Source organism: Moschus berezovskii, chromosome 5 (assembly GCF_049115385.1).
Source record: "Moschus berezovskii isolate FMDL1 chromosome 5, NW_MosBer_1.0, whole genome shotgun sequence".
NCBI classification, from domain to species: domain Eukaryota; kingdom Metazoa; phylum Chordata; class Mammalia; order Artiodactyla; family Moschidae; genus Moschus; species Moschus berezovskii.
The window spans coordinates 80,559,708-80,579,716 of NC_142464.1; the positions used below are offsets into that span (position 1 = coordinate 80,559,708).

Consider the following 20,009-nt stretch of genomic DNA (forward strand, 5'->3'; position numbering starts at 1 on the left):
AATTAATAAACATAAAAATAAATAAGCATATAGACCCAGAATTGGTGAACTGCAACTCAGAAATAAACTCCAATATTTGTACATCACTATTACTCAGAAATATTCTTACTTGCTAAACTTATACCAGTAGCATCAAGAGCTTCTCTTGGTGGAGGAATGGTGTGGAGCTCTTTCAGGGTGAAAGAACTGGTCTTCATTACACAGGAACAGGAACGTACACAGTTATTCATCTGAGCAGTTGTCCGATATAGACCCTGAAAAAGACTCTGAATACTAAAGAAACTTGGAGCTCTTAAATGCATCATCTTCTGTAATGACATATGACTTATTTAGCTTAACAATTTCACAAGGGAGTTGATATTTATGTCATCTGCAGTCAGGTTCAACTAGCCCCTTAGCTTTAGACTTGATCACAAATATGGAAGTCAACTGAGAGATATAACTGTTGGTTATAGCTCCCCACCAGACTTTAACTGAAGAAGGTAATGCTTCTATTGTATACTTACAGATACATGAATACAAGGGAGTGCAAGTTTAAGTTGTCAGAGATAATGGTTGTTCCAGCCCTGAAAGAAAAAGGAGAGGGTGGAATTCAGAGACCATGGAGAAAATTTATTTATTCATACAAAAATACTCATTGCAATTATTGCTTGCTAGGCTAAAAATGTATGCAGGTCAGGAAGCAACAGTCAGAACTGGACATGGAACAACAGACTGGTTCCAAATAGGAAAAGGAGTATGTCAAGGTTGTATATTGTCACCCTGCTTATTTAACTTATATGCAGAGTACATCATGAGGAACACTGGGCTGGAAGAAGCACAAGCTGGAATCAAGATTGCCGGGAGAAATATCAATAACCTCAGATATGCAGATGACACCACCCTTATGGCAGAAAGTGACGAGGAACTCAAAAGCCTCTTGATGAAAGTGAAAGAGGAGAGTGAAAAGGTTGGCTTGAAGCTCAACATTCAGAAAACAAAGATCATGGCATCTGGTCCCATCACTTCATGGGAAATAGATGGGGAAACAGTGGAAACAGTGTCAGACTTTATTTTGGGGGGCTCCAAAATCACTGCAGATGCTGATTGCAGCCATGAAATTAAAAGACGCTTACTCCTTGGAAGGAAAGTTATGACCAACCTTGAGAGTATATTAAAAAGCAGAGACATTACTTTGCCAACCAAGGTCCGTCTAGTCAAAGCTATGGTTTTTCCCGTGGTCATGTATGGATGTGAGAGTTGGACTGTGAAGAAAGCTGAGCGCCGTAAGAATTGATGCTTTTGAACTGTGGTGCTGGAGAAGACTCTTGAGAGTCCCTTGGACCGCAAGGAGATCCAACCAGTCCATTCTAAAGGAGATCAATCCTGGGTGTTCATTGGAAGGACTGATGCTAAAGCTGAAACTCCAATACTTTGGCCACCTCATGCGACGAGTTGACTCACTGGAAAAGACTCTGATGCTGGGAGGGATTGGGGGCGGGAGGAGAAGGGGACGACAGAGAATGAGATGGTTGGATGGCATCACCGACTCAATGGATATGAGTTTAAGTGAACTCCAGGAATTGGTGATGAACAGGGAGGTCTGGCGTGCTGTGATTCATGGGGTCGCAAAGAGTCGGACACGACTGAGCGACTGAACTGATCTGAACTGAGGCTAAAAATAAAATGAGCAAGAAAGAGACTGAATGAAGTTTTACATGTCTTTATGTGCTTTCCGCTCACAATCAATCATTGGGCATCTTCTTTATGCCAGGATTATAGATTTGGGGTTGGGGTGGGGAGGGCGGAAGAGAGACGGCCCACAGTGCCTAGTCTCGAAAAGCAACACTCTGCTCTATACTGAGGAAGTACACCATTTAAAAGGGGCAGGAAGGAGATATCATTTAAGCAAGTGTGCAATGGTATAGGCAGAATAATTTGAGGTAAGTACATCTATTAAGTACATGAAGTTTGACTTTGGTTCTCCGTTTCTGTTTCTATTTTTTTTTTTTTCTCTGAGGCTCCTTGGCACCTTCCTAAGGATTTTCACCTTGATGTCCACTATCCACGGCTTCAAAGCTAATCTAAGCCTAAATAATTTGACAAACTAATTTCCACTTAAGTGTCTAATAAACTTGTTTATACTACCTAATTTGATGAACTGATTTCTAATAATTAATTTAGGATAATTTCCCTAAAGAAAAGACAAGAAATTTTAGTTTCAGCCTTACGGAGATACCTAGAATAACAACATCATATACTCTCATTGTGCTGTTAATATACTTATAAATACCAATGCAAGGTACTGTGTATTCAACAGTAAGAGGCTATGAAGATAAATGAGTAATTAACCTTATTTATAAGGGACCTTATAAAGAAGAAGTATCAATACACAAGCAACTTTAACCAAAGCAGTGAACAGCAGGGGTGGCAAGGGCATGAGAGCCAAGACAGGGCTGAGCAGCCACTGATGTACTCCTGAGGTTCTGGGGGACAGCACTGCTTGAGGTCAGTAGGTTCTTGCAGCTGAACCCATCAAGATCTTTAAAGGAAACCCAGCCTCGGTCTTCCTAGGTAGGAAAGCTAGAGGAGGGCAATCCCAGCACTAACGGGAGATCCCCAAGAGCTGAACCCCAAGACAGAAGAGCCAGGGCTCTGACATCCAGCCACCCTCATTACCTTGGAAGGCCTAGGGATGATTTTCCAAAAGAGCTGGGCTGCTAAGTCGCTTCAGTCGTGTCCGACTCTGTGTGACCCTACAGACGGCAGCCCACCAGGCTCCCCCATCCCTGGGATTCTCCAGGCAAGAACACTGGAGTGGGCTGCCATTTCCTTCTCCAGTGCATGAAAGTGAAAAGTGAAAGTGAAGTCACTCAGTCGTGTCTGACTCCTAGCAACCCCATAGACTGCAGCCTACCAGGCTCCTCTGTCCATGGGATTTTCCAGGCAAAAGTAATGGAGTAGGGTACCACTGCCTTCTCCAAAAGAGCCGGGAGATTTCCTTAAATACTGACACCACTTTTCAGAGACAGGAGGGAGGTTACTGTCCCATCGTACCAGGTACAAAGACTTTCAAATGAGTTTTATCTTTGGGGCTTAACCCAGTAGCAATGAATACTGGTAACATCAGTTCAGGTTGGAGGAAAAACAGTGCCTCGCCAAAGCAACAAAGAGATAACAACTCTCACACTGGATCAGATCCAACAAAGAGATAAGCCCCTTTAATCACCTCTTCAGTCATATCCAGCACTGGAGTCTTAAACCAGGAAGACAGGTCACAAAACTCTTCTACAAGAGCCAAACGAGTCCCCATCTCCTGGACCCGCCCCTTCTTATGTTTTGACTTCTATGACAAGATCAAGTTTTTCACACTCTCTTGGTTACAACAACAGTCTTCCTTGTCTCCAGCAAATCCTGATGGCAATAGATCCCCTCTCAGCAAAGTCACTAGAATGATCCTTAAACACAATTACATCATGTCATGTCTATCAGCAAAGGTAGTTTTCTCCCACTGCCATTGAGGCTGGCTACAGTATTGAAAGCTTCCACCTACCTCCCCTCCCCGGAGTTATTTTTGTCATCCTTCTATAGTACACACACTCTCACTCCAACCAAGAAGCACACTTTAGGGTCCTCTGTAGGAACCTGCTGTTACTCTATCTGGGGTATTTATCCCCTGCTCCTGGTGTGGGTTAGTCACTCAATTGTGTACAACTCTTTACTACCCCATGGACTGTATCCCACCAGGCTCCTCTGTCCATGGAATTCTCCAGGCAAGAGTACTGGAGTGGATTGCCATTTCCTACTCCAGGGGACCTTCCCAACCCAGGGACTGAAGCTGGGTCTCCCGCATTGCAGGCAGATGCTTTGCCATCTAAGCTACTAGGGAAGCCCCAACCCAGCTCCCAGACAATCTACATCAATCCACGTCACTCAAAAGCAGGCTTTATGCTTCCTTTTCCAGGAAACCTCTAATAGCTGACCTTAACCAGTCATATCTCAAGCTGACACGTTTAGAACTAACTTGTATTCATGGGATTTGCCTATTAATTTGCTTCAGTTCAGTTCAGTTCAGTCGCTTAGTTGTTTCTGACTCTTTGTAACCCTATGGACTGCAGCACGCCAGGCCTCCCTGTCCATCGGCAACTCCTGGAGTTTACTCAAACTCATGTCCATCGAGTCGGTGATGCCATCCAACCATCTCATCCTCTTGTCCCCTTCTTCTCCTGCCTTCAATCTTTCCCAGCATCAGGGTCTTTTCAAGTGAGTCAGCTCTTCGCATCAGGTAGCCAAAGTATTGGAGTTTCAGCTTCAACATCAGTCCTTCCAATGAATATTCAGGACTGATTTCCTTTAGGATGGACTGGTTGGATCTCCTTGCAGTCCAAGGGACTCTCAAGAGTCTTCTCCAACACCACAGTTCAAAAGCATCAATTCTTCGGTGATCAGCTTTCTTCACAGTCCAACTCTCACATCCATACATGACTACTGGAAAAACCACAGCCTTGACGAGATGGACCTTTGTTGGCAAAGTAATGTCTCTGCTTTTTAGTATGCTGTCTAGGTTGGTCATAACTTTTCTTCTAAGGAGTAAGCATCTTTTAATTAATTTGTGTATTTTGACTTATTCTATTCTAAATGTGTTTTTTTGTTTCACGTGTTACATCCTAACTTTCCAAAGGGCTTTCAATCGCCTTAAAATCAGACACTATATCTCCAGTCTTTGTTTTTGTTTTGGTACTCTGTTCATCCCAGTCTCCCCAATCTCTAAGACAGTACATTTTAGGTAATAGATTTCTATCAATTAGCAGATCATGAAATCAGATTTGTATGTCTCCTCCCAACAACTTTTAAATGAAACAGAATAGGACTTTGGAGAACTGGATATATCAGAGTGTCTCTTCCATGGTGAGGGCAAGGATCTTTCTAAAACCCTTGTGTGTTTTTAGACCATGATACAAGATGTATTTCTTGCTAAACTGTGATCAGAAAACCTTGAGAGATATGGCCAGAGATTGACTACATATTTATCCTAAGCAAGAAATTTACCTTTTACACATTTATTTGGAGAAGGCAATGGTAACCCACTCCAGTACTCTCGCCTGGAAAATCCCATGGACGGAGGAGCCTGGTAGGCTGCAGTCCATGGGGTTGTTGAGTCAGAGACCACTGAGCGACTTCAGTTTCACTTTTCCTTTTATGCATTGGAAAAGGAAATGGCAACCCACTCCAAAGTTCTTGCCTGGAGAATCCCAGGGGCGGCGGAGACTGATGGACTGCCATCTATGGGGTTGGACACGACTGAAGCGACTTAGCAGCAGCAACTTCCTAGGCTCCTGGCTCATTTCTCTTTGACTTTTGATGTCACCCTGTTGGCTCCAAGCACTCCCAGATTAGACTCTGCCTGTCCCTTGGATCACAGGATGACCCCTGCCTGCCCCTTGAATCACAGGCTGATCCCTGCCTATTGCCACCCATGTTGATCCTGCATGCCTTGGTCTCTACACTCTTCTGTCCCAAGCTGTACCAAATCCAAACCTGTCTCAAGAAAAAGCTCAGAGATGATGATGGGAAAGCTCCTGATATAAATGCACACAGCTCGCTCTTAAGGGAGGAGGGTCTAATATCCTTTTCCATGTTAAAGTGACTGAATTTATTACATAATGAAAACAAGATTAAAGAAATGAACATTTCTTGGAACTACCTAAAACTCCAGTTCATGGAGGAGTGCTTAAACCCATGATCTTAAAACAGCAACTTGGCTAAATTTTAAAAATAGAGTAGCATTAAGCATTAATGAAAAATAAAAATAAAAATTCAGCATTAAGAAATTCTAATTACTAGTTCTTATCTGAGGTGATAGTTATTATAATAAAAAATACTATTTTAAAGATCAGTTAGAATGAAAATTACACTGCAATCATAGTTTTCCTTACTCTTGCCTCATACACAGATATAAACAGAAAATTAGAGTAAATATCCTAAAATTTTTTCAAGCATCCCTAATACAAATGCTTTGCTTTTAAAAATGACCTGGTAGGGACTTTCCCTCCAGAATTATTTTGGTCAAAATATACAAATTAGGTAGTGATTTGGGGGAAATCTGTAGCTTTTTACATTGCCATGGTAATAATCTACACTTCCACACATTTGTACAGTCATTAATTTCCATTCATAGTTTGCTCTGGAGCCAAAAATGACTATGTTGGTGCATCAGTTGCTTTCACAACATCTGGGAAATGATAATCATTTCCTTATTTCATTTGCTGCCATTTAGCCAATGTAGAGGAAACAATATATAAATGAGGTTTATTTTACAAAGCCAGCTATAATTTGATGATAAACTGCCAGAGAATAATTTTACAACATAATATATGTAAAGTAATTATAAGCTGGGACAGAAATTCCCCAGAAAAAATTGAGGGATACCCTGTCTCCCCAGCAATTACAGGAATGGCCTTCAGTCTGGAATGCAAGCCCTTAGACCTTGAAGAAGTTTGGAGGTGGTGGTGCAGTTGCTAAGTCGTGTCCAATTCTTGAGATCCCATGGACTATAGCCCACCATGCTCCTCTGTCCACGGAATTTCCTAGGCAAGAATACTGGAGTGCGTTTCTACTCACTTCTCCAGGGGATCTTCCCAGCCCAGGGATTGAACCTAGTCTCCTGCATTGCAGGAGCTGCCAGGAAAGCCTGAAGAAAGTTTAAGAAAGAGCTACCAAGATATCTATGGAATTAGAAAATAAGTCCTTTAATGAAAAATGCTAACACAATTGAGGATACAATTTCTAGGATGAATAATAGTAAGAAGTGGGTGCTTCAGGGAGAAATCAGGTAGTTAAGGGGCTAAATTATTAACAACTAACCTCTGGTGATGGGTTGAAGCTGCTCTCTGAGAGCTTCCTAGAGTTGAACTGGTCCATTCATGAAAAATACAGAATCCCAAGCCCTTCTCCTAGAGGTGATGGTTCAGGACATCCGAGGAGGGTTTGACAATGTGTTTTTAACAAGTACCCTAGATGATCCATCCCTAGGACTTTTTGCCACCTAGGGAAATAGTGAATTAGAGTTTGCTATGCTAGTAAAGTCATGCTCAAAATTCTCCAAGCCAGGCTTCAGCAATATGTGAACCGTGAACTTCCAGATGTTCAAGCAGGTTTTAGAAAAGGCAGAGGAACCAGAGATCAAATTGCCAACATCCGCTGGATCATGAAGAAAGCAAGAGAGTTTCAGAAAAACATCTATTTCTGCTTCATTGACTATGCCAAAGCCTTTGACTGTGTGGATCACAATAAACTGTGGAAGGTTCAGAAAGAGATGGGAATACCAGACCACCTGACCTGCCTCTTGAGAAACCTGTATGCAGGTCAGGAAGCAACAGTTAGAACTGGACATGGAACAACAGACTGGTTCCAAATAGGAAAAGAAGTACGTCAAGGCTGTATATTGTCACCCTGCTTATTTAACTTCTATGCAGAGTACATCATGAGGAACGCTGGGCTGGAAGAAGCACAAGATGGAATCAAGATTGCTGGGAGAAATATCAATAACCTCAGATATGCAGATGACACCACCCTTATGGCAGAAAGTGACGAGGAACTCAAAAGCCTCTTGATGAAAGTGAAAGAGGAGAGTGAAAAGGTTGGCTTGAAGCTCAACATTCAGAAAACAAAGATCATGGCATCTGGTCCCATCACTTCATGGGAAATAGATGGGGAAACAGTGGAAGCAGTGTCAGACTTCATTTTTTTGGGCTCCAAAATCACTGCGGACGCTGATTGCAGCCATGAAATTAAAAGACGCTTACTCCTTGGAAGGAAAGTTATGACCAACCTAGATAGCATATTAAAAAGCAGAGACATTACTTTGCCAACAAAGGTCCATCTAGTCAAGGCTATGGTTTTTCCCGTGGTCACGTATGGATGTGAAAGTTGGACTGTGAAGAAAGCTGAGCGCCGAAGAATTGATGCTTTTGAACTGTGGTGCTGGAGAAGACTCTTGAGAGTCCCTTGGACTGCAAGGAGATCCAACCAGTCCATTCTAAAGGAGATCAATCCTGGGTGTTCATTGGAAGGACTGATGATAAAGCTGAAACTCCAATACTTTGGCCACCTCATGCGACAAGTTGACTCACTGGAAAAGACTCTGATGCTGGGAAAGATCGGGGGTGGGAGGAGACGAGTACGACAGACAATGAGATGGCTGGATGGCATCACCAACTCGATGGACATGAGTTTGAGTGAACTCCGGGAGTTGGTGATGGACAGGGAGGCCTGGCGTGCTGTGATTCATGGGGTCGCGAAGAGTCGGACATGACTGAGCAACTGAACTGAACTGAACTGAATGCCTTCTTAGACCTGACAATTTGGACTTTCAGCCCCTTTCTAAATGGAAAGTCAACCCTTTTGTCCCAATTAATTTCCCCTAATTCAGGTCTGAGCGACTGAACTGAACTGAATTCAGGTCCCAGCCAGTTCTTAACCATCCCTTCTTTCTTCCATATTCCCAGCATGTCTTATAGACAGGGCACCCTAACCATGACACCTCTTTTACCCAGAAAGACCTCCCTGACCCACAGTTCTGACACTTGCCTTACAGAGAACCATCTTGACCTAAGAGTTCCTACCCCCACCTGCTGAGAACCTCTTGGATCAGTTCCCTTGGACAGTATCGTGGGCCCAGATGAGGATGGAATTCTCCACATTCCCTGCACATGGTGGTTTTCTATCTCTGGGCCTTCCTGAAAGGGCACCAGCTCTTTATACCCATTAGCTTCTTTTGTCCCTTGTTGGCAATTGCCTCTTTGGAGCCTACAATGTAAGCAAGCAGCCTATTATAATTCTTCCTCTTCAAAACAACATAAAAATATGGCCTAAATCACACTTTCATGCATATGCCTATATTCCCAAATATTTTCCTTGTTGTCTAATGCATACAAAATTTGTCTATAAAAATTAACCATAAATGCACTTATTTAACGTCTTTCTAAAGCTATTTTATGAACACAATAAATACATTAAAATTTTTCTTTCTGTTTATTTTCTCTCCGAGAATAGAGCCCATACCCTCAACTTCTTTTTTACTTAGCCTTCACAGCACTAGGATGCACAGATATAGTCAGCAATCAACAACTGATTACACCATTCATTAATGAAATAAACCAGGGACTTAAATTATATCACAACTGAGTGATAATAAGAATTTGTAATAAATCACAAAGACTAGAATGCTTGAAAATCATCTATTAGAGGAATTTAATATATCAATCATGAATGTCAAGGAAAAAGAAAGGTCTGGATTTGTAGCTCTTTGAGTCATGCTAGACATCCAAGGAGGTCAAATATATTTGATAAGTGAAAAATAAAATCAATAAAAATGACAAAACCCAAACTTACCCTCCTGCCTGAAAATAATGAATGTGAACACTGGTGGAAATCTAGAAAGAGGCGCTCTGCATGTGTACATTGGCATGGATCTAATGTGGAAGTGGTTGGTTGATTTAGGGCTGGTAAAGCTGAGGAATACAGAAAGGAGTTCTACTGTCCAGGAATTCAGCTCCTGGAGATTCCTCTTAAATATCATGATAGTCTTTTCTGAAATGCTTCATTTAAAATCAATTGCATTCTGAAAAACAGAAGTCTTTTAACAGGAAAGAGATGGGGCTGATATGAGTAAATGAGGGAACAGTCACTCACTAAGCAGTGGTAAAGAATTTCCTTGCCCTTGCAGGAGACAGGGGTTTGATCCCTGGGTCAGGAAGATGCCCTGGAGAAGAAAATGGCAACCTACTCAAGTATTCTTGCCTGGGAAATCCCCTGGACAGAGGAGCCTGATGGGCTACAGTCTGCATGGTAGCAAAAGAGTTGGACACAACTTAGTGACTAAACAACAAGCACTCAGTACTCCCCAAGCTCTGTGCTTGGTGCTTTGTCTGAACTGCAGCTTACACATGAGAAAACTAAAGCTCCTGGAAGTAACATGTCCCAGGTCACCCCGTGGCAGTCACGACTCTAATCAAGGTCAGTCTGACTCCAGAGACAATGTTCTTTCCCAACATCAACTGACCATATCAAGTCAACAAAAAATCTATTGAGCACTTGTATCAAGCACAGTTCTAGCACTGAGGCAAGGCATGAAGCACAGATAAAACCCTGGCCTTCAAGGAACCTACATCCTAAGGATCCTTAAATCTTCATTCAGGGTATTTAAGATATTTTTTAAATGTCTGGAGAGCCACTGAGAAAGGAATGACAAAGCTAAGTCCTAAATCAACAAGAACCCCATCCAGAGATATTTTGCAGTAATTTCTATAAGACTCACTAGAACCAGGGCACTTTTTTCTTTATTTCAAAAATCATTGAAAAGTAGGGAAGATACACAGGCACAGAATGATATTAGAAAAGATCCAATTAATGTCTCATAAATATTAATTTTATGATTCATCTGCAACTACTACTATGCCACAGAACCAAGCTGTATTATGTATCTGTAAATAGCAGGGTCCACTTTGGTAATTATTTGTGTCATATTTAATAAAAAGAAGTCATATTTTCCACTCCTCACAGACACTCCATGTAGCTGCAGTTTTAATTCTTACTGTGGCCTCCCTTGACCCCCAAACATCCAAAGGCTTTGGAGAAGAGTTTAGAGTAGCCAACACCATAGCAAGCCATTTCCAAGAATCTCCAAAGTCTGTTTAAATAATTGAACAATGTAGGATCATTCTTGAATATCAAACAGATCTTCTTCATCTATTTTTGTTTTAAAAATAGACTGAAAATTGACTCAGGATTATTGTCTTGAGATTTGGTATCATAGTGACCTAAAGATTCAGGGTAAGCATCAAACTTAATTTTGGAAAAATTTACTTTGATCCCTGTTGTGCCAAGAGATCTTGCCTTCGAATGAGAAAACTAGCAATTTTGAGCATGATCTTATATTGCCAAGGCCAATATTACAGAAAATATTACCATTTTATTCTTGCTTATTCCACTCCCTTCCCAAATACCTCCTGAAAAACACTCCTAAAAGTGAGCCATCTAGGGATTTCAGGGCAACTGGAGGTACCTTTATTCATTTGTAGCTTTTTTTTTCAATCTAAACACATTCTTGATATGCAAAGGAATGATTCAGAGGTTTAAATGCTGAGGCTGTTACCCTCTATAAACTAAAAAAAAAAAAAGAAAGAAAGAAAGAAGTTCTCTTCTCTGCCTCACCTACACCTACTAGTCAAGATTCTTCCAATACACCATCCTCTCTCCAGAAATACACAGAAATGCACACAGACGAGGGACTAAATTCATAACTAAAAATGGAAAGTATTGAGGGAAGAAGAAACCATCACTAAAAGCAAACATTATCTAGGAAAGTATTACTGGAAAATTGCTACGGATTATTACACACCTTCCTTTTTTTCCTAAAACATTTATATCACTCCCATAGGTACTCAAAGAACTTACACTTGGCACTAAAAAGAAAAAGAAACCATTCATATAGCTATTTCTTTCCAGTGATTTTTAAGAAATAAACTTTACCTTTGAAACAGCCTAAGGCTCATAAGAAATTATAAAAATAGTAGAGTTCCTATGGACCCTTCACCCAGCTTTCCCCAATAATAACATGTTACACAGACTTGGCTCATTGTCAAAGCCAGGACATTGATGCTTTTCAATATTATTAACTCAGGTATAGTCTTTATTCAGATCTCACAGGTTTTACACACATTTTTTTCTTTTTCTGATCTGCTGTTATATGAAGTTTTACCACAAGTGTAGACTCAAGTAACCAACACCTTAATCAGGATACAGAACTGTTCTGTCACTACAAAGAAATTTCCTAGTGTTATTACTTAATTGTCATACCCTTCTCCCAACACTGTTCCCCCAACCACCTATCTATTCTCCATTACTATAACTGTCATTCAGAAGCTATTAAATAATCATATAGTAAATAAGCTTTTGAGATTGGCTTTTTGTGTTTGCCCTTAAGATCCAACCTTTACATTGATTTTTTTTTTCCCTTGGCCATGCCGTGTGGCATGTGGGACCCTAGTTTCCTGCCTCAGGGATGGAACCCTTTTCTTGGAAACACAGAATCTTAACCACTGGACTGCCAGGTAAGTCTCTGCACTGATTTTTAAAGTTCACTTTAGCAAAATTTAAAATAAAACCAAATGATCACTGTATGATCAAAACTTATTTGTTTTCCACCTTCACTATTTAGGGAAAAAAGCACTCAGAATAACTACTGTTTCATTTTATTCCCATTTTTTAAAAGAGAAAGATTGCATATGCAATTTGGAATGAGCTGCAGAGCTGCTGATGGAGGAGATTAAGAAGACACGGCTTTGGCAAGTTGAAGCATATTATTTTGGCCTCCAAAAAACTATGATGACATTGGGATCACTGAGACCACAAGAATTTTGGCTTATTGCTCAAATAGTTGTTACTATTTGTGGAAAGCAGACTAAAGTTTTGAAGATAAAATTTGCAATGAGTTTAACAGAACCCTGAACTTGATCAAATGCCAATTATTACAATATTTCTGTATCTGTAATTAGGAATACCATCTAGGAAAAGGATCTGGTTTTCACAATCATTTCTACTATTAATAAAGGAGCATACTTGCAAAGAGTCTATTAAGATATGTTTATTACTCCTTTCAGAATTTTAAATGCTTGGATTTTAAGCTTTTAATGTAAAATCTGCATGAAGCTAAATTTTAATAAGTTGAGTCAATTCTTCATGGCAGAAAAAGCATTTGTGGAGAATAAAAAGTAATTCAGATAAATGGACTTAAAGGACTCTTCATAGCATGAAAACTACTTCAGAAATATGGTAGAAAGTTATACCCAGGAGCTATTAAATTGTTTTCTAAATATATGTAAATGGGAATGCCCAGTTAACAACTACAGGAGCAGTCACGTCTCCAGTGGGTATTCCAGGGCTTTCCATTCCTACAGGCTCCTGTAACTACTTCTGACGATGTATTTGGCCTTGAGCCTGAACCACGTGCTCTGAGGACACAGCTCTGAGCTCTTCACTCAGTCTTCCCTTGATCACCTCCCCTCACCTTTCAGACTATTACAACCTTGCCATGCTGCCTGGGGCTAGGTAGACTATTGCCTTGAAGGGATCCAGGTTTTATGAGGGTACAACACTCCAGGGGTCCTTTTGCAGACTTTCCAGCTATACTATCAGAGGCCAGCAGTCTGTCAGGACATACACTCCATCAGATTCCAAGTCTAACCTAAAAATCACAACCTTTCTGCACATGTCCAAGTGTCTAACAGATGCTATGCACAGTGCGACTGGACAGTTCTCTTCCCGAGCAACAGGCCCAGTGATGTGGAAGAGGTCTTTGCATGGGGTAACTAGTTAGGGGGTAACCCAGCAGGGAGAATGAAGATCCCATGGTGGGAAGGGGAGAGAAGGATGTACCCAGAGTATGGTGTTGGGAATAGTGGCCATTCCAGAAGGTGGGCAGACAACTGGCCACAGAGAGGTACAACAAACCACATCAGGTGGTCTTCCCGGCAGAACAGATTACGAGGCAATGAGGACCTGGAAGTGGCAAGATGATGGAGATCCAGCCAGTGGGCCAGCGTCAGGCAAATCTGGAAGCAGACTACTGAGGCAGGAGAAGACTTAGGGGAACACAGAATTGTCCTTGTCATTGGCGCTGGAGTACAAATTTTGAGTTGGAGCACAGGTATAAGTAAGGAAGGGAAAGGAAAGGCCAATGAAATTGACGGGCAGTCTACTAACTAGGTGCTTTCATCTCATTTAATCCCCACAATAACCATGCAAACTAGGAATTACTGTCCCCATTATGCAGGAGAGAAAACTGAGGTTCAAAGATGCTATCTAGTTTTGCCATCACCACACAGGTAATATGGGGGCAGCAGAATTTGAACTCAAGACAGTCTGACTCCAAAGATATTGTTGCTACATTCATATTGTCATTTGTCATATTTATGATTATTTAATGCCAACTCTTTGAGAAGACAGCCCCTCAAGTGCATAGTTCTCCTCATGTCATTTGTTTTTTTCCTCCTTAAACTGTATATCATAAATTAGAGGTTTTAAAGTTATGACCAACCTAGATGGTATATTAAAAAGCAGAGACATTACTTTGCAAACAAAGGTCCGTCTAGTCAAGGCTATGGTTTTTCCCATGGTCATGTATGGATCTGAGAGTTGGACTGTGAAGAAAGCTGATCGCTGAAGAATTGATGCTTTTGAACTGTGGTGCTGGAGAAGACTCTTGAGAGTCCCTTGGACTGCAAGGAGATCCAACCAGTCCATTCTAAAGGAGTTCATTGGAAGGACTGATGCTAAAGCTGAAACTACAATACTTTGGCCACCTCATGTGAAGAGTTGACTCACTGGAAAAGATTCTGATGCTGGGAAGGATTGGGGGTGGGAGGAAAAGGGGACGACAGAGAATGACATGGCTGGATGGCATCACCGACTCGATGGACATGAGTTTGAGTGAACTCTGGGAGTTGGTGATGGACAGGGAGGCCTGGCGTGCTGTGATTCATGGGGTCGCAAAGAGTCGGACATGACTGAGTGACTGAACTGAACTGAAGGGCTTCTCAGGGGCTCAGAGAACAACCCACCTGCCAATGCAGAAGATGCAAGTTTGATTCCTGGGTCAGGAAGATGCCCTGGAGAAGGAAATAACAGCCCACTCCAGTACTGTTGCCTGGGAAATCCCATGGACAGAGGTGCCTGAAAGGTCGGGGGAGGTGGTCACAAAAGAATGGGATACAATTTAGCTACTATATGACAACAAAGAGACTTCAAAAGAGCATGAATTCACTTCCATTGGCTCTGGGAGGGGGAGTAGAGTCAGACCTACCTAGATATGGTATTTGGAGGCAGCGGAGTGCTGGATGAACAAGCTAGACCTTAGCTCTGAAGGGTCCCCAGGAGATAGAGGAATACCAAAAGCAGAGACCAAAACATGAAGAATGGAGCTGGGGTGTGTCTGGTGAGCCCAGGCTAATTGCAGAAAACTAGATTCCTCCAATGAACTTTTCTCAGCATTCCACAGGCACACAGTGGAGTCAAGTGGCTTTAACAGGTGGCTGGCTTCAGCCCTAAGAAACTGGGAGGAGGATATGTAAATTTATTGATGGGCGGGGGGCACAAATATCCATTTTAATTCTCTTGACTTTTTTAAAATTTATACCTTATGAAGTATAAAGTCATTTTTAAGATCGCTGAAAATAATGTAATTTAAATGGAATTCTAATTTCCCTTCTAAATTTCATCCTTTCAATAAAAATAGCTCATGTATTTATGTAATATAAATATTTTCAAATAAAGAGTAATCAGAGAAGTATCCTTTCTCGTTTTGATCACTGTCACCAGTGGAAAGCCCAGGTAATGCAATTTTTTAAATGAAGGATGAAAGTTTATTTGGTATTTTAGAGCACCACCTGGTGGATTAGTTAATAATAACGGCCCAGAACAAAAAAAGAATCAAAATGGCTCTGAAACACTTGGTGATGGAATCCTGTGACGCTCATCCCTTCTCTTTGGCTCTCATTCCTTTCCTCTCTCTTCCTCTCCCTCTCTCACTTCCTCTCCCTCTCTCACTTCCTCTCCAGTCTCTCTTGCCTCTGTTTACACTATAAGCTTGCCCCACCCCATCAGTACTGCTGAGTCCTCAAAGTGGCTAAGGAGCTTGCTTACTTACCAGTTCAGTCACTCAGTCGAGTCCGACACTGTGACCCCATGGACTGCAGCATGCCAGGCTTCCCTGTCCATCAACAACTCCCAGAGCCTACTCAAACTCATGTCCATCAAGTCGGTGGTGCCATCCAACTATCTCATCCTCTGCTGTCCCCTTCTCCTCCCGCCTTCAATCTTTCCCAGCATCAGGGTCTTTTCAAATGAGTCAGTTCTTTGCATCAGGGCCAAAGTATTGGGAGTTTCAGCTTAAGCATCAGTCCTTCCAATGAATATTCTGGACTGATCTTTAGGAGGGACTGGTTGGATCTCCTTGCAGTCCAAGGGACTCTCAAGAGTCTTCTCCAACACCACAGTTCAAAAACATCAATTCTTCAGCACTTGGCTTTATAGTCCAACTTTCACATCTGTACATGACTATTGGAAAAACCATAGCTTTGACTAGATGGACCTTTATCGGCAATGACTCTGCTTTTTAAATATGCTGTCTAGGTTGGTCATAACTTTTCTTCCAAGGAGCAAGTATCTCTTTTAATTTCATGGCTGCAGTCACCATCTGCAGTGATTTTGGAGCCCAAGAAAATAAAGTCTGTCACTGTTTCCATTGTTTCCCCATGTATTTTCCATGAAGTGATGGGACCGGATGCCATGATCTTAGTTTTCTGAATGTTGAGTTTTAAGCCAACTTTTTCATTCTCCTCTTTCATCAAGAGGCTCTTTATTTCTTTTTCACTTTCTGCCATAAGGGTGATGTCATCTGCATATCTGAGGTTACTGATATTTCTCCCGGCAATCTTCATTCCAGCTTGTGCTTCTTCCAGCCAGGCATTTCAGATGGTGTACTCTGCATATAAGTTAAATAAACAGGGTGACAATATGTAACCCTGATGTACTCCTTTCCTGATTGGAACCAGTCCGTTGTTCCATGTCCAGTTCTAACTGTTGCTTCTTGACCTGCATACAGATTTCTCAGGAAGAAGGTCAGGTGGTCTGGTTTTCCCATCCCTTTAAGAGTTTTCCACAGTTTGTGGTGATCCACAAAGTCAAAGGCTTTGGCATCGTCAATAAAGCAGAAGTAGATGTTTTTCTGGAACTCTCTTGCTTTTGCAATGATCCAACAGATGGATCAATTTGATCTCTGGTTCCTCTGTTTATGCCTGATTTCAAAAAATTGGATTAGTTTCTAAATTTCAAGCAGAAAGGCAAATATACTTAAAGTTGCCAAATTCAGCTTCTTCCAGAGATTGAATCTTTCTGCTCAGGAACAGGTTTGTACCTTCCAAAGACGAGTTTTTATTTGTCTGTTTTATATAGAAATCAGGCTTCCCTGGTAGCTTAGACGGTAAAGCATCTGCCTATAAATGTGGGAAACCCTAGTTCAATCTCTGGGTCAGGAAGATCCCTTGGAGAAGGAAATGGCAACGCACTCTAATATTCTTGCCTGGAAAATCCCATGGACTGAGGAGCCTGATAGGCTACAGTCCATGGGGTCACAAAGAGTCAGACACGACTGAGCTACTTCACTTTCACATAGAAATAGTTAATCTGTTAGAACTCCTTGTTCATATTTTATTTGTAAATAATGACTAAAGTTGACTAACTTATAGTGTTTTAGCTAGTTGTCCTGATTAAATTCCCACTGACTTTTGAGAAAGAGAAGGCTGGTTTGGAGTGTCTTAAACATCTCTGATCTCAAATGACCCACAAGTAATATGAATGAATAGGAGAGGATGGGCAAAGACATTGGGAGTGTGGAGAATGGGGGCCTAGAGACCTCATGACTTGTCCACAGGTGTATACATTAACCCAATCTAGCCAGCTCTTCCAGTTATTAAAGGGAAGCCAAAAAACTAGATTTTTATGAGAGATTTTTCTGTGTTTAAATGTTAGCAAATTTTCCTAAAAATGTCTGCAGTCCAGAAGTGGCCCATAGGCCAACCTCTGGTTTGAAGCTGTGGGATTTTGGACTCATTCACTGGATGATAGAATATGGGTAAGTAAGCAGTTGACAGCTGAAACCCCTGAACAGATCACTTTTCCCATGTCTAAGGGCCTCTACCACCACTCAATCAGCAAGTCTGTATCATTTCCCCCTTTTTCTGAACAAGTCTTATTACATGATCTTGGAGAGTTAAGATGTCCTGGCATTAACCTTTTTTATCCCTGTGACTGTCCATGTGCCTTGAAATAATCCAGGGTTCAGATTTTGGCCCCAACTAGAAACAGTTGAGCAGAGCTGGGAAAAGTAGCTGTGGCACTAATGGGCTTGAAGTTTACGATGCATTTCCAAAAAAAAGTTAATATGCAAGTTTTAAAATATATTTAAGCTATATTTGGCCTTGGAGCATGGAATGAAGCAGGGCAAAGGCTAATAGAGTTTTGCCAAGAGAATGCACTGGTCATAGCAAACACCCTCTTCCAACAACACAAGAGAAGACTCTACACATGGACATCACCAGATGGTTAACACCGAAATCAGATTGATTATATTATCTGCAGCCAAAGATGGAGAAGCTGTATACAGTTAGCAAAAACAAGACCAGGAGCTGACTGTGGCTCAGATCATGAACTCCTTATTGCCAAATTCAGACTGAAATTGAAGAAAGTAGGGAAAACCACTAGACCAATTCAGATGTGACCTAAATCAAATCCCTTATGATTATACAATGGAAGTGAGAAATAGATTTAAGGGACTAGATCTATAGATAGAGTACCTGATGAACTCTGGATGGAGGTTCGTGACATTGTACAGGAGACAGGGACCAAGACCATCCCCATGGAAAAGAAATGCAAAAAAGCAAAAGGCTGTCTGAGGAGGCCTTACAAATAGCTGTGAAAAGAAGAGAAGCGAAAAGCAAAGGAGAAAAGGAAAGATATAAGCATCTGAATGCAGAGTTCCAAAGAAGAGCAAGGAGAGATAAGAAAGCCTTCCTCAGTGATCAATGAAAAGAAATAGAGGAAAATAACAGAATAGGAAAAACAAGAGATCTCTTCAAGAAAATTAGAGATTCCAAGGGAACATTTCATGCAAAGATGGGCTCGATAAAGGACAGAAATGGTATGGACCTAACAGAAGCAGAAGATATTAAGAAGAGGTGGCAAGAATACACAGAAGAACTGTACAAAAAATATCTTCACGACCAAGATAGTCACGATAACGTGATCACTGACCTAGAGCCAGACATCTTGGAATGTGAAGTCAAGTGGGCCTTAGAAAGCATCACTATGAACAAAGCTAGTGGAGGTGATGGAATTCCAGTTGAGCTATTTCAAATCTTGAAAGATGCTGCTGTGAAAGTGCTGCACTCAATATGCCAGCAGATTTGGAAAACTCAGCAGTGGCCACAGGACTGGAAAAGGTCAGTCTTCATTCCAGTCCCAAAGAAAGGCAATGTCAAAGAATGCTCAAACTACCGCACAATTTCACTCATCTCACAAGCTAGTAAAGTCATGCTCAAAATTCTCCAAGCCAGGCTTCAGCAATATGTCAACCGTGAACTCCCAGATGTTCAAGCCGGTTTTAGAAAAGACAGAGACACCAGAGATCAAATTGCCAATATCCGCTGGATCATGGAGAAAGCAAGAGAGTTCCAGAAAAACATCTATTTCTGCTTCATTGACTATGCCAAAGCCTTTGACTGTGTGGATCACAATAAACTGTGGAAAATTCTGAAAGAGATGGGCATACCAGACCACCTGACCTGCCTCTTGAGAAACCTGTATGCAGGTCAGGAAGCAACAGTCAGAACTGGACATGGAACAACAGACTGGTTCCAAATAGGAAAAGGAGTACGTCAAGGCTGTATATTGTCACCTTGCTTATTTAACTTATATGCAGAGTACATCATGAGGAACGCTGGGCTGGAAGAAGCACAAGCTGGAATCAAGATTGCCGGGAGAAATATCAATAACCTCAGATATGCAGATGACACTACCCTTATGGCAGAAAGTGAAGAGGAACTAAAAAGCCTCTTGATGAAAGTGAAAGAGGAGAATGAAAAGGTTGGCTTGAAGCTCAACGTTCAGAAAACAAAGATTATGGCATCTGGTCCCATCACTTCATGGGAAATAGATGGCGAAACAGTGGCAACAGTGTCAGACTTTATTTTTGGGGGCTCCAAAATCACTGTGGATGCTGATTGCAGCCATGAAATTAAAAGACGCTTACTCCTTGGAAGGAAAGTTATGACCTACCTTGATAGTATATTAAAAAGCAGAGATATAACTTTGCCAACAACGGTTCGTCTAGTCAAGGCTATGGCTTTCCCCGTGGTCATGTATGGATGTGAGAGTTGGACTGTGAAGAAAGTTGAGTGCCGAAGAATTGATGC

At 41.4% G+C, this 20,009-nt stretch overlaps 1 protein-coding gene across 7 annotated transcripts in view; it reads right to left on the bottom strand.

The window, feature by feature from the left end:
* The window catches only part of NMU (neuromedin U), a 183,202-nt gene that overhangs the window by 112,165 nt on the left and 51,028 nt on the right, over positions 1 to 20,009 (bottom strand). For 3 of the 7 annotated variants that reach the window (XM_088836061.1, XM_088836060.1, XM_088836059.1), the window contains 2 exons: positions 507 to 566; positions 110 to 191 (listed from right to left, as the gene is read on the bottom strand). The gene's annotated coding sequence lies outside the window, so the exon portion shown is untranslated. Of the gene's footprint in view, positions 1 to 109; positions 567 to 20,009 lie in introns of all 7 variants that reach the window. The other 4 variants (XM_088836058.1, XM_088836055.1, XM_088836054.1 and 1 more) reach the window with 2 other exon arrangements.